The following is a 21450-nucleotide window of genomic DNA, read 5'->3' on the forward strand; positions in this document are numbered from 1 at the left end:
TGCAGATGGTTGTTGTCATGCAAACGTCCCCATCTGTTGACTCAGACATCGAGACGTGGCTGCACGATCCGTTACAGCCATGCGGATAAGATGCCTCTCATCTCGACTGCTAGTGATAAGAGGCCGTTGGGATCCAGCACGGCGTTCCGTATTAACCTCCTGAACCCACCGATTCCATATTCTGCTAGCAGTAATTGGATCTCGACCAACGCGAGCAGCAATGTCGCGACACGATAAACTACAATCCCGATAGGCTACAATCCGACATTTATCAAACTCGGAAACGTGATGGTACGGATTTGTCCTCCTTACACGAGGCATCACAACAACGTTTCACGAGGCAACGGCGGTCAACTGTTGTTTGTGTATGAGAAATCGGTTCGAAACTTCCCTCATGTCAGCACGTGGTACGTGTCGCCACAGGCGCCAACCTTGTGTGAATGCTCAGAAAAGCTAATCATTTGCATATCACAGCATCTTCTTCTTGTGGGTTAAATTTCGCGTCTGTAGCACGTCATCTTCGTAGTGTAGCTATTTTAATGGCCAGTAGTGTAAATGTGGACCGAAGGGAAAATGAAAATTTATACAGAGCCCGGGATTCGAACCCGGGTCTCCTGCTCAGTTGGCAGATGCGCTGACCACTACGCCAGCCTGGCACAGTGGCTTTGCGCAACTGCTCGTAGTACTCTAACATTGCTCCCTCCTCAACCCAAACTCCCGTTCACACCTCAGTCCACTTGGTATTCCAAGTAAACTCGAATAGCATTTCAGAGGGGCTCCAACTGAATTGGAATAGCACCTTAGTATTGCACGGAACTGGGGATGCTACCAGAAACCCAGGCAGAGGTGCTTTAATCAAATGAAAGTATATGTTTCCAAGGACCTTTTCGAGCCTCAAACATCCATTATCTACAGGGTGGTCGATTGTTAGTGACCGGGATATATATCTCACGAAATAAGCATCAAACGAAAAAACTACAAAGAACGAAACCCGTCTAGCTTGAAGGGGGAAACCAGATCGCGCTATGGTTGGCCCGTTAGATGGCGCTGCCATAGGTCAAACGGATATCAACTGCGTTTTTTAAAAATGGGAATGTTTTAGTTGGACCACTTTTTTCGCTTTGTGTAGATGGCTCTGTAATAGTGACAAACGTATAGGTACGTGGTATCACGTAACATCCCGACAGTGCGGACGGTATTTGCTTCGTGATACATTACCCGTGTAAAAATGGACCGTTTACCAATTGCGGAAAACGTCGATATCGTTTTTATGTATGGCTATTGTGATCAAAATGCCCAACGGGCGTGTGCTATGTATGCTGCTCGGTATCCTGGACAACATCATCCAAGTGTCCGGGCCATTCACCGGATAGTTACGTTATTTAAGGAAACAGGAAGTGTCCAGCCACATGTGAAACGTCAACCACGACCTACAACAAATGATGATGCCCAAATTGGTTTTTTAGCTGCTGTCGCGGCTAATCCGCACATCTGTAGCAGACAAATTGCGCGAGAATCGGGAATCTCAAAAACGTCGGTGTTGAGAATGCACCCGTACCATATTTCTATGCACCAGGAATTGCATGGCGACGACTCTGAACATCGTGTACAGTTCTGCCACTGGGCACAAGAGAAATTACGGGACGAAGACAGATTTTTTGCACCCGTTCTATTTAGCGACGGAGCGTCATTCACCAACAGCGTAACGTAAACCGGCATAATATGCGCTACTGGGCAACGGAAAATCCACGATGGCTGCGACAACTGGAACATCAGCGACCTTGGCGGGTTAACGTATGGCGCGGCATTATGGGAGGAAGGATAATTGGCTCCCATTTTATCGATGGCAATCTAAATGGTGCAATGTATGCTCATTTCCTACGTAATATTCTACCGATGTTACTACAAGATGTTTCACTGCATGGCAGAATTGCGATGTACTTCTAGCATGATGGATGTCCGGCACATAGCTCGCGTGGGGATGAAGCGGTATTGAATAGCATGTTTCATGAGAGGTGGATTGGTCGTCGAAGCATGGCCCGCACGTTCACCGGATCTGACGTCCCCGGATTTCTTTCTGTGTAGAAAGTTGAAGGATATTTGCTATCGTGATCCACCGACGACGCCTGACAACATGCGTCAGCGCACTGTCAATGCATCTGCGAACATTACCGAAGGCGAACTACTCGTTGTTGAGAGGAATTTCGTTACACGTATTCCCAAATGCATTGAGGTTGACGGACGTCATTTTGAGCAGTTATTGCATTAATGTGGTATTTACAGGTAATCACGCTGTAACAACATGCGTTTTCAGAAATGATAAGTTGACAAAGATACATGTATCACATTGAAACAACCGAAATAAAATGTTCAAACGTACATACGTTCTGTATTTTAATTTAAAAAACTTACCTGTTACCAACTGTTCGTCTAAAATTGTAAGACATATGTTTGTGGCTATTACAGCGCCATCTATCACAAAGCGAAAAAAGTGGTCCATCTAAAACATTCATATTTCTTTACGTACTAGACGAATGTGTAATACAAAATGGGGGTTCCTATTTAAAAAACGCAGTTGACATCCGTTTGACCTATGGCAGCGCCATCTAGCGGGCAAACCGTAGCGCCATCTGGTTTCCCCCTTCAAGCTATACATGTTTCGTTCATTGTAGTTTTTTCGTTTGACGCTTATTTCGTGAGATATTTGGCCCGGTCACTATCAATGGACCACCCTGTATATACGCAGACTGAAGCGACGGAGGGAGGCGTCCGAGGGTAGTCCGTGCAAGTGTGCGACGCCACTGTGCCAGCGTGGCGTAGAGGTTAGAGCATCTTCCCATTGAGCAGGAGACCCGGGTTCGACTAACAGCCTTTGTACAATTTTCATTCGTCACTTCACTCTGCATATTTACATCACAGATGTTTGAGATGTGAAAAGATTTTGGGAAGAATATAGTTTCATTTGATTAATTGCCTTAAACATGACTCACGTCGCGCGAGAGCAAGCGATTGGGAGCAGCTAAAAAGATGCCGTAAGAACAAGCTACAACTCTGATCGAAATCCGACACTTTCGGGAGACATAGGTGGAAATGATAATAAGCCCTATCACCGTACAAATTCCTGAAATTAATTTACAATAAGAGTTTTTGTATTTATGAATTCCATATATAAACATTTACGACGTTTCACGTAAAGCTAACAGTCAAACACGAAAGTATTGTCCTTCGTAAGTATTACTTCACTCTGAACCCAATTCTATCTTTTATTTAGTTATTAGAGACCATCGTAATTTACCAAACGAATTACAAATGAGTATTTCGGTGCCTGTTCATGTATTATAATAGCGTGAAAAAGAAGTTAACAGTATTAATCAGCTTTAAAACAAGATAGCAACGCTCAGATCAGACGATGAAGAAAATTAATTGGCAATTGAATGCCTAATATTAAAGTGAGTGTAACTGTGATCGTGAGAATAAATAACAGTGGCAAGACCTGTTGCAGACATAGTACCGAAAGATTTTATTAGATCGCAGGACGAGTTGGAGCTCGAGAATTACATCGAATCCTTACTGTTACCATTTATTTATGGTTTTGTTTAGATATGACCTCCACTCTACCAGATATTGCAGTACATGTTTCACGCTTATTTTTATGATTATGATTTATAGCTCATGATTTATGATTTTTATGATTATAATCCATATACCTAACATATTGCCGGCCGAAGTGGTCGAATGGTTCTAGGCGCCTCAGTCTGGAACAGCGCGACCGCTACGGTCGCAGGTTCGAATCCTGCCTGGGGCATGGATGTGTGTGATGTCCTTAGGTTAGTTAGGTTTAAGTAGTTCTAAGTTCTAGGGGACTGATGACCTCAGACGTTAAGTTCCATAGTGCTCAGAGCCATTTGAACCATTTGAACCAACCTAACATATTAATAACGCTATGACACTTCGGGCTAATAGTACCAACAGAAATCCCTAATCATGCGGCGATGGAAAACTCGCGCAAAGCCCGAGATTTCTCAACGTGTGACGTCAACTACTCGAACAATTCGAGTCGTGTTCAAGCACAGCACTCGTTGCAACGCTACCAGAATCACTGCTAAAGCTGCCATTCAACAAGAGTTACGAGAATCTCCTTTCTATGGCCGCAACTCACGTAGGATTGCTTCACGAACACAGGTCGACCAGTTCTCCATCTACATCTATACGCTGAAAGCCACCTTACGGCGTGTAGCGGTAGGTACTTTGGCTACCACTGTCGTTTACCCCCTCTCCTGTTCCAAAGATAGTTAAGCCTTCGTATGAACTCTAATCTCTCTACTTTTACCATCATGGTCTTCCCGCGAGGTTTATGTAGGAGGCAGCAATTTACTGCTTGACTCTTCCAGGATAGTCCGCCCTCGGAATTTTAACAAAAAACCACACAACATTGATAGAGGAAATAGCGAAGATCCAAAGAACAGCAGTACGTTTCGTTACAGGTTCATTTATCGAAACCGTCTGCAGTTGCTCAGCCACTTCCAGTAACAGATGCTGCAAGAGTAATGCACAGAAGAACGGAAAAGGAAATTGAGGATCTGTTAGATGACGATCAGTTTGGCTTTGAGAAGCTAAAACTAGCGGAGAAGTTTGCGATTGATAATAAAAGTAAGACTCAACAAACATTAACACACGTTCATAGGGTTTGTCGGCCTGTGAAAAAGGTTCGATAATATAATATGGTATAAGATGTTCGAAACTGTAAGAAAACACGAGTAAGTTGTAGGGAAAGATGGGTAATATACAGTATGAACGAGGACGAAGAGGGGACAATAAAAACAGAAGACCAAGAACGAAGTGCTCAGATTAAAAAGGGTGTAAGACGATGATACACTCTCTCGCCCACATTGTTTAATCTGTTTATAGGAAAAACAATGTCGAAAATATAAAGGTTTAGTAGCGGAAAAAAATTCAAGGTGAAGAGGTATGAATGATCCGGGCAGAAGAAGACTTACATGATCTGTTGAGAGGAATGACCGGTCTAATGAGCACACACTATCGATTGAGAGGAAACCAAAGAAAGACGAAAATATTTAGGAGTACCAGAAATAAGATTAATGGTAAACTAACAACGAAATCCTGCTATCTTGAAGCAAAATAGCACATGGTGGACGTAGCAAAAAGAACATAAAAATCTGAAGACCACAGGAAAAAAGGGCATTAGAGGCCGAAGTAAGTCGAATTACATGAAGCATTGGACTTGTATTGAGAAAAAAATTTCCGAGAAAGTACGTTCACTACTGTATGGTAGTGAAATAAGGACTATGGGAAAACCGGAAAAGAAGAGAGTCGAAGCATTTGAGATTTGGTGCTAGAGAAGAATGTTGAAAAAGACTGCAATATTTACCTAACGGTCCTATGGTTCCAAGGCTCTCTAAAATGTTCACAGACTGTATTTCCCTTAATCAAGTGCTACGTTACACCAAAAATTTTAATTGTAACGTAGCAAAATACGATATGTAAAAACCTATGCCATAGTCACAGACCAATTAACTGACCAAGCCCCATTATAGGATGGGAATAAGTTGTTTTGATGAGATGTTTATTTCTATATAACACTTAAAATGGAGATTTTTTGTAACACACAATGTGACCTTCAGACTACTAAATGTTTATGTAGAACATATCATGCTCAAACATGGTGGTGTTCCAAGATAGAGATTAAGCATAGCCAAAGACAATAAAGGCAATGATGCAACAAGACAGAGATGAAAAATCGATACCTCGAAAACACAATATTTACCATCAAAATAGAGTATTTATTAAAATAAGTAATATTTTGAGTAAAAGGCATACAACACACACACTTGAATATCATAATACACAAGTATAATTACAGATTTATGGTCACAAAAAATACTGAACTTTGCACCAAAATAAAATTGTATTATTTCTCAAAAAGTACAAAATACTTGTAGAAATAGTACCATAACTTAATTGTTCTGTAACAGTTAAAAAAAGAAATGAGGATTATACATTTTACTTAATTATAGGGTGAGTTGCGCTTGTCAACATTTATAGTTTGATATTTGTACCACATTTTCCAAACACAGTGAACCCTCAAATTAAATATTTCTAGTCTAAACTGTCTTTATTACTTATTAGAATGCACACAGCTCAGTTATCGCCACTACTGAAATAAATTACAAGTTATTCGATGAGCATAGTTCGGTCATTGTACTTCGCATTAAATTCGTTAAAATACATAAAAACTGGTTCTATAAGATTGCAAAACTTACAGCTTCGAATACACTTGTTGATGAGAAATGCTAAAGTAAACAATATTATTCCTACATATAAACTCGTCTCTAAAACCGATGTCAAAGTCATCCAAACATTGTAGTGAGTAAATGCTAGGATATTCATCTTGTAGGTCAAAACTTTTGCCATTTTCTGCTGTCACAAAGTAGAAATTAAATGACACCACTATGAAATAGCGTACTGAAGAGTAGTAATACACATTAGTATAGTTCACGAATGAGGACCGCAGTGCTTTCAAAATCATCCAAACAACAAAACTGTAACATGTTTCCCCATGTCACAGTGAAAACGTAAAAAGTTGCCCTCCATGTTGCAGAAAAACTGTAACGTTGCCCCATCTTACAACAAAACTGTGTTCTACATCTACACTGCTGGCCACCGTAAATGCAACACCAAGAAAGACAAGAGGTAGCACAACAAAATTTATTTTGTAGATAACATGTTGACCAAGTATCAAATGATTACGTTTACAGACGTCTGTGACATGTGGTTCCTGCCAGAATCAGTAGCCAGAGTAGCCGCCATTGTTGGAGATCACCGCTGCCACACGTCTCGGCATTGCGTCAAAGAGACGTTGGATGTGTTCCTGGGGTACAGCAGCCCAAGCAGCTTCCACACGTTGCCAAAGATCATCTGGTGTGGCAGCTGGGGATGTAATCCGTGTCACTCGTTGAGCAACCATGGACCACATGTTTTTTATCGGCGAAAGATCCGGAGAGCGAGCCGGCCAGGGAAGCAATTCAATCTGGTTATTGACGAAGAACCTTTGGACAATGCGTGCCACGTGTGGTCGCGCATTATCCTGTTGAAATATGGCTGTGGCCGAGCCCTGAAGGTAAGGAAGGACAACTGGCACCAGCACCTCGGATATGTAGCGCCGGCTATTTAAAGTACCGGCAATGCGTACTAGAGGCGTGTGAGAGTAATATCCAATACCGCCCCATACAATAATACCCGGTGCAAGACCAGTGTGGCGGTGCATAATGCAGCTGTCCAGCATCCTCTCTCCACGGTGTCTCCACACTCGAATCCGACCATAGTGGTGCTGCAGACAGAAGCGTGCCTCGTCAGTAAAGACAACGTCATTCCATTCTGTCGTCCACATCCGTCTGTCATCACACCATTGGCGACGGAGACGTCTGTGGTTCTGCGTCAATGGTAGACGAAGCAATGGACGTCTTGCGGACAGACCAATCTGCTGTAAACGGCGTCGAATGGTACGCGCAGACACTGGATGATGCGTTACAGACGCAATGTGCTGTGCTATGGTTCGGGATGTCACTGAGCGATCCGTCACTGCCATGCGCACAATTTGCCTATCAGCACGTGCAGTGGTGCACCGAGGTGAATGCGATCGACCACGTCGGTCCGTCGTACCCTCCTGCATCCAACGGTCACATATCCGCATTACAGTTGTTTGGTTTCGTCCAACACGACTAGCGATTTCTCTGTATGATAATCCACAATCTCGGTAAGCTACTATCCTTCCTCTGTCCAACTCGGATACTTGATCAAAAGATGTTCGCTGTTGTCTACGAGGCATAACTGATCGTCTTGTGAAACAACCACAAGGTAAACACACGTGCCGAACGTACACTCGTCAAAATCGCCAAGCTTTAAATGGCGCTATGAGGTGGCGCCACAGGCGCGCGTGATGTGCGTCTGCGCTGAAATTCTAATCAGTTGCATATCTCACCGCTGCAAACTCATGATGTAAATTTCACTTGATTCGGATGCTTCCTTCAGGGTATTGCATTTACGGTGGCCAGCAGTGTACATCTACATAGATACTCCGCAGGCCACCGCAAGGTGGGTGGCGGAGAGTACCCTGTACCACTATTTGTCATTTCCCCTCCTGTTCCACTCGCAAATAGAGCGAGGGAAAAACGAACATCTGTACGCATCCTATGAGCCCTAATTTCCCGTATCTTACCTTCGTGGTCTTTACTCGCGATGTATGTTGACGGCAGTAGAATGGTCCGGCATTCAGCTTCAAATTCCGGTTCTCTAAATTTTCTCAATAGTGTTACTCGAAAAGAACGTCGCCTCCCCTCCAGGAATTCCCATTTGAGTTTCCGAGGCATCTCCATAACACTTACGTGTTGATCGACCTACCGGTAACAAATCTAGCAGCCCGCCTCTGAATCGATTCGATGTCTTCCTTCAATCTGATCCGGAACCGAGCGACTGCTATGGTCGCAGGTTCGAATCCTGCCTCGGGCATGGATGTGTGTGATGTCCTTAGGTTAGTTAGGTTTAAGTAGTTCTAAGTTCTAGGGGACTGATGACCTAAGATGTTAAGTCCCATAGTGCTCAGAGCCAGCCTTCAATCTGACCTGGTACGGTTCCCAAAATCTCGAACAGTACTCAAGAATGGGTCGCAGAAGCGTTTTACATGCGGTTTCCTTTACAGATAAACCACATTTTCCTAAAATTCTCCCAATAAACCGAAGTTGACCATTTGCCTTCCCTACCAGACTTTTCACATGCTCGTTCTACCTCATATCGGTTTGCTACGTTACGCCCAGATATTTAAACGACTTGACTGTGTCAAGCAGGACACTAGGAATACTGTACCCGAACATTACAGGTTTGTTCTTCCTACATATCTGCATTAACTTACATTTTTCCAGACTGTAGGAAGATAAAAGATGAATTTTGTCAAAGTCGTGTTGTATCTTGCTACAGTCACTCAACTTCGACACCTTGCCGTACACCACAGCATCATCAGCAAACAACGGCAGATTATTGCCCACGCTGTCCGCCACGTCATTTATGTATATGGAGGACAACAGCGGTCTTATCAACTTCCCTGGGGCACCCCTGACGATACTCTTGTCTCTGATGAACACTCGCCGTCGAGGACAACATACTGGGCTTTATTATTTAAGAGCCTTCGAGGCACTCACAAATCGGTGACCTTATTCCATATGGTCGTACCTTCGTTAACAGGATGCAGTGGGGCGCCGTGTCAAAAGCTTTCCGGAAATTTAGAAATATGGAATCGGCCTTTTACCCTTCATCCATAGTTCTCAGTATACTATGTGAGAAAAGGGCAAGCTGAGTTACGCACGACCGATACTTTATAAAACCATGCTGATTCGTGGTCATAACATTTAGTCTTAAGAAAATTTATTGTATGATATTAAGTTGCTTTCCATCTTACACCAAAACTGTGACAAGTTACCACATGTTACAGCATTTTCCAAGTATAAACATTTTCCAGTGAAACCATTTTCCAGCGAAACCATTTCCACCATAACTCATCAGAATGGAACCGAATGAATCGAGTTGGAATTTCGTTTACACAGACCATTAACAGTAGAACGGCGGAAGAGGGCCTAATGAATCCTGTCATACTTTTTTACTTCAGTCTCATATCCATGTTTTTTGCATTTTTTCATGAAATCACGTAACTTTTCCTAATCTTTTTTACTCTTTAATATGATTTACATAATATTTATATTTTCTTGGACATTTCATTCAATATACCTACAACAGCGGAAGGGATCACCATTAATACTGCTGCAATTTCTCTGCTGAATATATGTAAATTATCCAACAATGAAATGGCAACAATCAGAAATCATGCATAATTGTTTCTGGTTGTTGTTGCATGCTGATGTGTGCACATTACAATTTGCCAAAGTTTATATCGCACTTTTCAGGCAATATTGTTTGTCCATGAAAGACGTTTTCGAACACCTCTTAAAAGACGTGGACTTTCTGCTGAAGAAATGTTGTGTCTCTTAGAGAATTCCGTCACTGAATTGGAAATTGACTTCACTGATGCCGATTTTCTATCAGAGACAAGTGGAGATGAAGGTGAAGACATTTTGAACGAGGAGGGATTAGTGGAGAGGTTTAGGATGCTGGTGTACGTCAATTCTCACCTCAGCCATCGCTGCAGGCTGTGTTCTAAAGGAAAGAGGAGAAGCCTGCATCTCGTGGTCGTGCGGTAGCGTTCTCGCTTCCCACTCCCGGGTTCCCGGGTTCGTTCCCGGCTGGGTCAGGGATTTTCTCTGCCTCGTGATGGCTGGGTGTTGTGTGCTGTCCTTAGGTTAGTTAGGTTTAAGTGGTTCTAAGTTCTAGGGGACTAATGACCATAGATGTTAAGTCCCATAGTGCTCAGAGCCATTTGAACCGTTTGAAAGAGGAGAACCAGCCACTTACACTTGCCAACTAAAATTTCCAGGCGTTAAAGTGAATTTATAACAAGTTTATGTTGTCAGTACCAAAATCTGAAATAACTGCCTGTAGTGAATTATAGATCATCACTACCCACAGGTCTTCAGTTAATTCTTTCGGTTTAGGAGTAAAGTGATCGGCTGTGAAACTAAACATCAATTAACCAATTACATGTAATTTACCTACAACGTAATTCACACACAAACAGACTTAGGCACGTATAAGTGATATGAATCTCGGGTACGTTGAGTACATAAATTTGTTATTGTCTATGGGACACACCAATGCCACTGTGAACAACAGAATCCCGCAGCCAGGGAGAGGAGCATATACTTATAAACCGAATGGTAAAACCTGTGACCGACATCAGGTTCGTAAATAGAATGTACATATCGGAAATTCGTGCTTCTATTGGTACACAATCTATTACGTTATTACTCCCATGGTTCTCAGGGGTAGTGCCGCATCCAGTAGTCGAAAGTATAAGATGTTTCGGTAGACAACAGGTAGTGATCACGACCTAGTGATGGCGGAACGGTTCTCCGCCAAAATATCCTGGACTTTTGGCGACTGGATCCGGCTGTACACCCGGGAACCATGGAAGAAGTATATACGCTTGCCCGCGAAAGGCAAAGGTCCCGAGTTCGAGTCTCGGTCGGGCACACAGTTTTAATCTGCCAGGAAGTTTCATATCAGCGCACACTCCGCTGCAGAGTGAAAATCTCATTCTGGAAACATCCCCCAGGCTGTGGCTAAGCCATGCCTCCGCAATATCCTTTCTTTCAGGAGTGCTAGTTCTGCAAGGTTCGCAGAAGAGCTTCTGTAAAGTTTGGAAGGTAGGAGACGAGGTACTGGCAGAAGTAAAGCTGTGAGTACCGGCCGTGAGTCGTGCTTCGGTAGCTCAGATGGTAGAGCACTTGCCCGCGAAAGGCAAAGGTGCCGAGTTCGAGTCTCGGTCGGGCACACAGTTTTAATCTGCCAGGAAGTTTCATATCAGCGCACACTCCGCTGCAGAGTGAAAATCTCATTCTAGTATATACGCTGTGAAAGCCTCAGATCACATAATACCTTATTGTGACAGTTGCTGGAATGCTCTCTACACGTAAAAGAAACGATGACCCATGCTTTTCTGAAAGTACATTCCATTCTATCAATGTATACAATGAGCCTTTTTAACTTGATTCTCATACTATTCTCAATAAAACATTTTCTCACATGTTTGTTGTTGGACTGATGCCTTATCGAGAGTATCGAAATGCTGCCGTCAGACAGAATCGAACGGTGATGATCTACGTCTACTTCTATACCCCATAAGCCAAAGTGGTTCAAATATTGGCAAAAAATGACGTCATTTGACCTATGCCACCAGGATTTTGGAGTTTCCATGCGCAATTTTGGTCACATTACTCGAGTGTAGTCACTTAACACTCACGGGGATGATGCCGCAGGGCGACTCTCTTGTCTCCATCGACTACTCGTGGCAAGCGAGTCTACAGTCGCGCCCCTGGCGTTTTGTTTCTTTTTTGTCACACGTCGGAACAAAAATTGCGTTGTGCTGTCTTGCTGTGCAGTTTGGCTCCTGAAAAGTGAAACGGAGGCTATGGCGGACCATCTTTCTTGCTAAAAGCCGAAATATAACAATAGAATTATGTAACTAGCTATGATACAACCTTCCACCACCAACACCCCCAACATCACCCCTTCAAATCATGCACGTAACTTACCATTTTATTAAGTGAAGCCATCAACAAGCTAATTTCTGGTTTCTTCTACGTAAGCGATGTGAAACAGGTAAATAACAACGTGATAAATGTAATTTAAATACCAAGAAATATAGTGCAAATGTTATTTGAACTCTAGTTTTAGAGATGTTGTAAATTGGATTTTTAAAAATAAGAAATGTAATTTAAATCCATATATATATACTTGTATTCAAAATCAGCTGCAACTTTCGGGTATGGGAGTATTATTCAATGAAAATCTTCGTTTCAACGCAAAATATTTGAACGTTAGCTGAAATCACACTCTTTATTTTAGGTACATCCCGAAAATTACATGGGAGTCCTTAAGTGTAGCACAGCTAGTGAAAGACTATGTAATTATCATAACTGAAAATTGTTAAATTTGTTTTCCAAATCGATTTGCACACCAAGACTAATTCCGTGGATCAAAATAACCGTAAGTAATAGCACCAAGTGGACTTTATGATGTAAATAATTCGCCACGTTCAGTGCTTACATGTTCCGATTTTTTTTTCTCTGTAGCAACAGCTGTACAACGACATCCACAATGCTACAAACACTAAGAACTGCGTAATACATGATGATGAGTCGCTGAGCGACTTGAAACAGGTAGTGGCAAATTAAAAATTTTCTACCGTTACAAAAGGTGATTTGTTGCAGTCATTTATAATAACCTCGAACTTTTTTTACTGTTGAACAATTTTTATTAATAATAGTGTTCCACCTATTTAAGCGAGCAACTAATCGCTGCAAGCCGTCGCCAGTAAACGCAAATCGCACGTGTGTGGGCACATTGCTGTTCGCAGCGATCGATCGCTGATCGCTCGAAATTCCCGAGCGTTTTGATGAATCGCGTACGACGAATTGGCCATGTGTGGCAATATGGTTACCTTGTTGCGACTCGTTTGGCTGGTTGTAATGAGTGGTTGTGTATTTCTGATTCGTGTCAGTGTGTCCATATAGAGCAAGGACTTTATGTTAGAGTTTATAGTTGTTCAGTGAGGACGAACAACTCTGTAAAGTTGAATGCGGAGTTATGAATAATATTTAGAAGAAATGCAAATCTGAAAGTATTAATATTCTGATATTTTGCAGTGATCATCACTTTGAATGTTAAGTTGTAGAAGTAGAAATTTACAGGAAGTTCATAGTAATAGTCACAATATATTAGACTCCAGCCAGTGAATTTGAATGTTTATTAAACAACTAGACGCATTATAACGTTTTTGAATTCAAAAGAGACTGAGGTAATATTAAATAGATATTTCAATTTAAATGTATAGGAGACACATATTCTATAACTATAATTAAGTCCCTTGCATTTTATATAGTCTAACTCACCCTTACACTCTTTAAATAAGAGTTATGAAAACCAGTAATAGTGCTGTCGATAACAATTCTACGGTCTCAAGCAGACTGCAAGCCATTGTGCATATATTTGTAGCAGAAGTAAAAGTCTGGTAAATGAAAAAGGAAGTGAGGACTTTAAAATGAATTTTCGAAATACAGACTTAAAAGATGTACACATCACTGTAACGTAGTCTACAGCTCCCAAGAAAAGCGTTCGTAAACAAGCTTAATAAATTTCAAGTCCTTCTTTATTACTTTTTGTTGTTGTTATAAGTATTGGTTGAGATACGGAGCTCAAGAGCTACTGCTGCTAAACATAGTTCACTTTCCACAGCAGAACTTAAACACAGTAGTGTCTAAAATACTGGGTGAAATTGCTTGGCTAATCGCTCTTGTGTGGCCGGCTCGAAGGGACGACCGATTGCAGACATCACCAGCGATTCGTCGCTTATGTCATTTATGCACAGTGCAGGATTTTCTTTGCACAGGTACTGTAAAACATATTTTTTCTTTTAGATTTTGGTGCCTCATTTGGGAAAGTTAAAATATCCGCATGTAACTTTTGCAGTGTGTCGCGAAAACGAAACTAACAATAAAATAAAGAACAAAGTAGACACGAATGCACAAAATCCATTAGTATAGGCGTGGCCAAACAGCCGCTGAGCCGGACGTCGTTAGAGCAACGGAGTCGGCTTGTTACACGCCAAGAAATTTGCTAACAATACCAAAGGTCTTAAATTAGATTTATGTTCTGTATTAGGAACAGTGTAGCGTCTATGTACTTTTGCTAAAAAAGAAAATGTTTGGAAACCATGTCAATCAGTATGGAATGGGAATTGCTTTACTCTTTTGAAGACTGTGCAAATTGCCTAATATGAATTGCACTATAATGAGCTGGAAGAAACACACTCATTAGACGTCACTATACAGTATAATCAGACACAAAGACGATATGATGGACCTGTCTTCTGACGAACAAGAGCGAATGCTGGCTGAACTGCAAGCGGTCATTAAGGGGAAAATACTGAGGTACACATAAGTAGAGCAATGAAAAAATCCTTTACAGTCGGCGTCACAAATTATTTGAATTCATTACATATCTTAAAGGAAGTGGAGGTTCATTGGTTAACAGATATGTGGGCAAGATTGATACACTCAATCAAAAATTAATTCTGTGGAAGGAGCAACTTTAAGTTCAAGACATGTAACATTTCCCAGAATTCAAGGCATTCATTTGTGAACTAAACATGATTGACAACATTTCATTAATTGAAATATTTGATTCATCATCATCGTTTTCATAGTGCTTTGTTCCACTTCAACGTGGGGTGGGCCTTGTTGGTATTGATTTGGTGATGTTAGTGTTGGAGGGTGGCCGGATGCCCTTCCTGCCCCCCCCCCCCCCCAGGACGGAATTTTGTACCCCAGTTGTCTGCGTCTAGTATAAGCCATGAAATAGTGCGAACGTTTGCAAATGTCTGCGAGTCGTGTAACTGAGATGTATTCACCTAGTGCGATGTGGAAAACCGCCAAAAAACCACATGCAGGCTGGCCGGCACACCGGCCCTAGTCGTTAATGCGCTAGATGGATTGGATTCGGGGCCGGCGCGCCTACCCGAGTCCAGGAAGCAGTGCATTAGCGCCCTCGGCTAACCTGGCAGGTAACTGAAATATTTCATTAAGCACTCTAAAAGAGACTCCACGAATTTGCGCAATTGAAGACTGTTTTCGATTTACTTTTCGACCGTTCATGTTCCTGGCTTCTCATGTACCTCAGTTTAGTGGCCAGATGTACAACGTAACTTCCGGCGCAACGAATTGTTGGCCAATCCAGGAATTTTCAAGACTTTTATGAAATGTTTTCCCACGAGCAACATCCTCGACTGCACAGACAAGCCGCTGAAGTTAATTCAATGTATGGTTCAACAAATGTGTGCGAAAATTTGTTTTCTGTTATGACATTCACAATGTGCCGCCAACGTTTGTGTTTAACAGATTTTAATGTGTGTAACTCCATGTGTTTGACTGTATTACGAACCATAGTTTTAAATATATTCCATATTCAGAAATCGAGAACCTCATTCGAAGATTGAAGTCCTGGTCCAGCACACAGTTTTAATCTTTCAGTAAATTTCAAATCAGCGTACACTCCGCTGTAGAGTGAAAATATATCCCGTGGTCAGAAGTTAAAGTTAAATGTCTGTATGTAAAGCTTGTTGCAGATCTGCTCATCATGTTAACACTATTTAACACAGGGTGTTCGGAAATTCCCATTACAAACTTCTAAGACTCGTAGAGGGGAATGAATAGATAATATTTTGATCTAAAACCCATGTCAGGGAACGTACTGTTTCCGAGCTACAACCGTTTGAAAACACGTTGGTAACGCGGCCACTTTGAAAAGTAATTGATTAGGTGCGACCCAGAACATCACTTGTTTTATTGTTCCACCCATTAATAGCCAACGAAACTGCTCGTGTTCTCTTTGATGGGTTCTCTTCAACGTGCTGCAGTACGGCCTCATCCAGTTCGGTTGTACGGCGTCTCCTTGGAGCACCACGGTCACTCCTGCTGACGGTGAACGTATCCTTTCTCGAATCCGTTCCGTAATTGTGGCGGAAAGGCTATGCGATGGAGTGCGACGTTACGGAGAACGATTTTGATAAAGGCTATGAGCAGCTCTCCGATTATCGATGAGCTTCACCATTCAGAATGACCTTGTCGATGTATTCTGCAAACGTGTGCTTAGCTATGTTGCTCTAACACTAACAGACACGTGAATGAGGCTGGAACTGTTTTATGGATATGTAGCACACAATGGTAAAAAAAGTAGGACATTATCGGTCGATGCAGAAATAATGTAAAGTTATAATTTACAAGTTATTTATATATATCAACATACATATAAATTTATGTTTTCTTGAAATAGTGACTCATACATTGTTGCATGCGATCATCAGTAGTAGTCAGTTGTACTTCCTGAAGAACTAACCTTACGCAAAACATCTAGTTTATTTGAAAGATATTCAAGAAATTCCAAACAACTGAAGTTTTTAAAATTGTATCTCAAAAGAGCAATACCTCTCACTGAAACAGTAGATAATCTGTTAATTTTATCTGTCCACTGTGCTGTCATTAGCGCGCAGAATAAAAACGAACACTTATATCTTTCCGTGCGAGCTCTGATTTCCCTTATTTCATTATGGTGATCGTTTCTCGCTATCTAGGTCGGCGTCAACAAAATATTTTCTCATTCAAAGAAAGTTGGTGATTGAAATTTCGTAAGAAGATTATGCCCAAAGAGTAACGCCTCTGTTTTAATGATGTCCACCTAAAATCCTGCGTCATGTCCGTAATACTGTCTCCCCTATTTCTCGATAAAACAAAACGTGCTGCTCTTCTTTGAACTTTCTCGATGTACTCCAATAATCCCCACAGGGTCTTCTGTGTGCTCTTTCCATTTTAAGTTGTTAGTAATGGTAATTCCTAGGTATTTAGTAGAATTTATGGCCTTTATATTCGACTGATTTATCGTGTAACCGAAGTTTAACGGATTCCTTTTAGCACTCATGCACACTTTTCATTATTTAGGGTCAGTTGCCAATTTTACCACCAGACAGATGTTTTATCTAAGTCGTTCTGAAACTGGTCTTGATCTTCTGACGACTTTTGTAGTCGATAAACGACAGCATCACGTGCAAACATCGTACGAGGACTGCTCAGACTGTCTCGGAATTCATTTGTACAGATAACGAACAGCAGAGGGCCTATAACGCTACCTTGGAGAAGGCCAGAAATCACTTCTATTTTATTCGATGACCTTCCGTCAATTACTACGAAATGGTACTCTCTGACAGGAAATCACGAATCTAGTCGCATAACTGAGACCATATCCCATTAGCACGCAATCTGCTTACAAGCCGCTTGTGAAGTACGTTGGCAAAAGCCTTCTGTAAATCTAGAAACACGGAATCAATCTGAAATTCGTTGTCAGTAGCACTCAAAACTTCGTGTGAGTAAAGAGCTAGTTGTGTTTCACAAGAACGTTTTCTAAATCCGTGTTGATTATGTGTCAATAGACAGTTATCTTCGAGGTGATTCGTTATGTTCGAACACAGTATATGTTCTAGAACCCTGCTGCATATCGACGTTAATGCTATGGGCTTGTAATTTAGTGGTTTCCGGTGATTTGTGGAGCTTTCCGATCTTTGGGTACTGATCTTTCATCGAGAGAGCGGTTGTATATGATTGTCAACTATTGAGCTGTTGCATCTGAAACGAACGTAATCGGTATACGGTCTGATCCGGAAGACTTGCTCTTATTAAGTGATTTAAGTTGCTTCACTGCTCAGAGGATATCCACTTAGAAGTTACTCATGCTTGCAGCGGTTCTTCATTCTATTTCTGGAACATTTACTTCGTCTTCTTTGGTGAAGGAATTTCGTAAGGCTGTCATCGATAGTACACTACTGGCCATTAAAATTGCTACACCAAGAAGAAATGCAGATGATAAACGGGTATTCATTGGACAAATATATTATACTAGACTTGACATGTGATTACATTTTCACGCAATGTGGATGCATAGATCCTGAGAAATCAGTACCCAGAACAACCACCTCTGGCCGTAATAACGGCCTTGTTACGCCTGGGCATTGAGTCAAACAGAGCTTGGATGGCGTGTACAGGTACAGCTGCCCATGCAGCTTCAACACGATACCACAGTTCATCAAAAGTAGTGACTGGCGTATTGTGATGAGCCAGTTGCTCGGCCACTATTGACCACACGTTTTCAGTTGGTGGGAGATCTGGAGAATGTGCCGGCCAGGGCAGCAGTCGAACATTTTCTGTATCCAGAAAGGCCCGTAGAGGACCTGCAACATGCGATAGTCCACTATCCTGCTGAAATGTATGGTTTCGGTGGGATCGAACGGAGGGTAGAACCACGGGTCGTAATACATCTCAAATGTAACGTCAACTGTTCAAAGTGCCGTCAATTCGAACAAAAGGTGACCGAGACGTGTAACCAATGGCACCCCATACGATCACACCGGGTGATACGCCAGTATGGCGATGACGAATACACGCTTCCAATGTGCGCTCACCGCGATGTCGCCAAACACGGATGCGACCATCATGATGCTGTAAACAGAACCTGGATTCATCCGAAAAATTGACGTATTGCCATTCGTGCACCCAGGTTCGTCGTTGAATACACCATCGCAGGCGTTCCTGTCTGCGATGCAGCGTCAAGGGTAACCGCAAGCATGGTCTCCGAGCTGATAGTCCGTGCTGCTGCAAACGTCGTCGAACTGTTCGTGCAGATGGTTGCTGTCTTGCAAACGTCCCCATCTGTTGACTCAGGGATCGAGACGTGGCTACACGATCCGTTACAGCCATGCGGATAAGATGTCTGTCATCTCGACTGCTAGTGATACGAGGCCCTTGGGATCCAGCACGGCGTTCCAGATTCTGCTAACAGTCATTGGATCTCGACCAACGCGAGCAGCAATGTCGCGATACGATAAACCGCAATAGCAATGGGCTACAATCCGAGCTTTATCAAAGTCGGAAACGTGATGGTACGCATTTCTCCTCCTTACACGAGGCATCACAACAACGTTTCACCAGGCAACGCTGGTCAACTGCTATTTGTGTCTGAGAAATCGGTTGGAAACATTCCTCATGTCAGCACGTTGTAGGTGTCGCCACCGTCGCCAACCTTGTGTGAATGCTCTGAGAAGCTAATCATTTGCATATCACAGCATCTTCTTCCTGTCGGTTAAATTTCGCGCCTGTAGCACCTCATCTTCGTGGTGCAGCAATTTTTATGGCCAGTAGTGTATTTCCACTGCCCTGTATTAGTATGTATGAGATATGCGAGAGTTGGTTATCTTCCGTTGTTAGCAGTCGACGTCACTGCTCTCGATTTCTGCTCATGTGCAAGATTTCAGAGAACTCAGGATTTTTGAATTCAACACTCGGCACAGTCGATCGGTCACAGACGTCACGTGACCCACGCGCGACGCGGCTGGCGGCTGATCTAGACACTTACCTACCACGAGCCTGGATTTTGGGCAGAGGTTCGCCGTTGTAAGACGGGCCTCAGTATGGATCCCGGCAGCGTTTAGTAGCTGCGCCGCTTCATTAGGCGGTAGTGGGGGAGCAGGGCGCCGGCTGCGAACTGCGCGGGCGATGCTTAAGCGAGCGGCAGTCCGCCCCGGCTGTGTTTGACGAGCCGACGCCGTCCCCAGGGCGCCGTTTGTGAAACACGCCGTGCTGCGGGGCGGGGAGTGGGGAGCGCAATCCGATTACCGCCACCCGCTGCAGGGGGAGCGGAGAGCCCTCTGCCCCGCGAGCACGCCTATTTGCACCAGTATGGTCCGCGGGTGCTGTCCAAGTTCCGCGCCGCCTGTACTGTCCATACACATTATTACAGCCACCTACACTATATCATCGAAAGTGTCCCGACATCCCTCTTTAATTCGGATTTGACAATTAGATGTCACTAGAGGTGGACCCGCCGGTATCTACATCTACACAGATACACTGCTGGCCACCGTAAATGCAACACCAAGAAAGACATGAGGTAGCACAACAAAATTTATTTTGTAGATAACATGTTGACCAAGTATCAAATGATTACGTTTACAGACGTCTGTGACATGTGGTTCCTGCCAGAATCAGTAGCCAGAGTAGCCGCCATTGTTGGAGATCACCGCTGCCACACGTCTCGGCATTGAGTCAAAGAGACGTTGGATGTGTTCCTGGGGTACAGCAGCCCAAGCAGCTTCCACACGTTGCCAAAGATCATCTGGTGTGGCAGCTGGGGATGTAATCTGGGTCACTCGTTGAGCAACCATGGACCACATGTTTTCTATCGGCGAAAGATCCGGAGAGCGAGCCGGCCAGGGAAGTAATTCAATCTGGTTATTGACGAAGAACCTTTGGACAATGCGTGCCACGTGTGGTCGCGCATTATCCTGTTGAAATATGGCTGTGGCCGAGCCCTGAAGGTAAGGAAGGACAACTGGCTCCAGCACCTCGGATATGTAGCGCCGGCTATTTAAAGTACCGGCAATGCGTACTAGAGGCGTGCGAGAGTAATATCCAATACCGCTCCATACCATAATACCCGGTGCAAGACCAGTGTGGCGGTGCATAATGCAGCTGTCCAGCATCCTCTTTCCACGGTGTCTCCACACTCGAATCGGACCATCGTGGTGCTGCAGACAGAAGCGTGTCTCGTCAGTAAAGACGCCATTCCATTCTGTCGTCCACATCCGTCTGTCATCACACCATTGGCGACGGAAACGTCTGTGGTTCTGCGTCAATGGTAGATGAAGCAATGGACGTTTTGCGGACAGACCACTCTGCTGTAAACGGCGTCGAATGGTACGCGCAGACACTGGATGATGCGTTACAGACGCAATGTGCTGTGCTATGGTTCGGGATGTCACTGAGCGATCCGTCACTGCCATGCGCACAATTTGCCTATCAGCACGTGCAGTGGTGCACCGAGGTGAATGCGATCGACCACGTCGGTCCGTCGTACACTCCTGCATCCAACGGTCACATATCCGCATTACAGTTGTTTGGTTTCGTCCAACACGACTAGCGATTTCTCTGTATGATAATCCACAATCTCGGTAAGCCACTATCCTTCCTCTGTCCAACTCGGATACTTGATCAAAAGATGTTCGCTGGTTTCTACGAGGCATAACTGATCCTCTTGTGAAACAACCACAAGGTAAACACACGTGCCGAACGTACACTCGTCGAAATCGCCAAGCCTTAAATGGCGCTATGAGGTGGCGCCACAGGCGCGCGTGATGTGCGTCTGCGCTGAAATTCTAATCAGTTGCAT

General features: G+C 43.3%; 1 protein-coding gene and 1 non-coding gene across 2 annotated transcripts in view; both read right to left on the reverse strand.

Moving 5' to 3' along the window:
- Positions 1–21450, reverse strand: part of LOC126088296 (short stature homeobox protein 2-like) — a 107401-nt gene that overhangs the window by 12930 nt on the left and 73021 nt on the right. The window lies entirely within an intron of this gene.
- Positions 585–656, reverse strand: Trnas-acu (transfer RNA serine (anticodon ACU)). The gene has a single exon. It is a non-coding gene; the product is annotated as a tRNA-Ser (tRNA).

Source organism: Schistocerca cancellata, chromosome 6 (assembly GCF_023864275.1).
Source record: "Schistocerca cancellata isolate TAMUIC-IGC-003103 chromosome 6, iqSchCanc2.1, whole genome shotgun sequence".
NCBI classification, from domain to species: domain Eukaryota; kingdom Metazoa; phylum Arthropoda; class Insecta; order Orthoptera; family Acrididae; genus Schistocerca; species Schistocerca cancellata.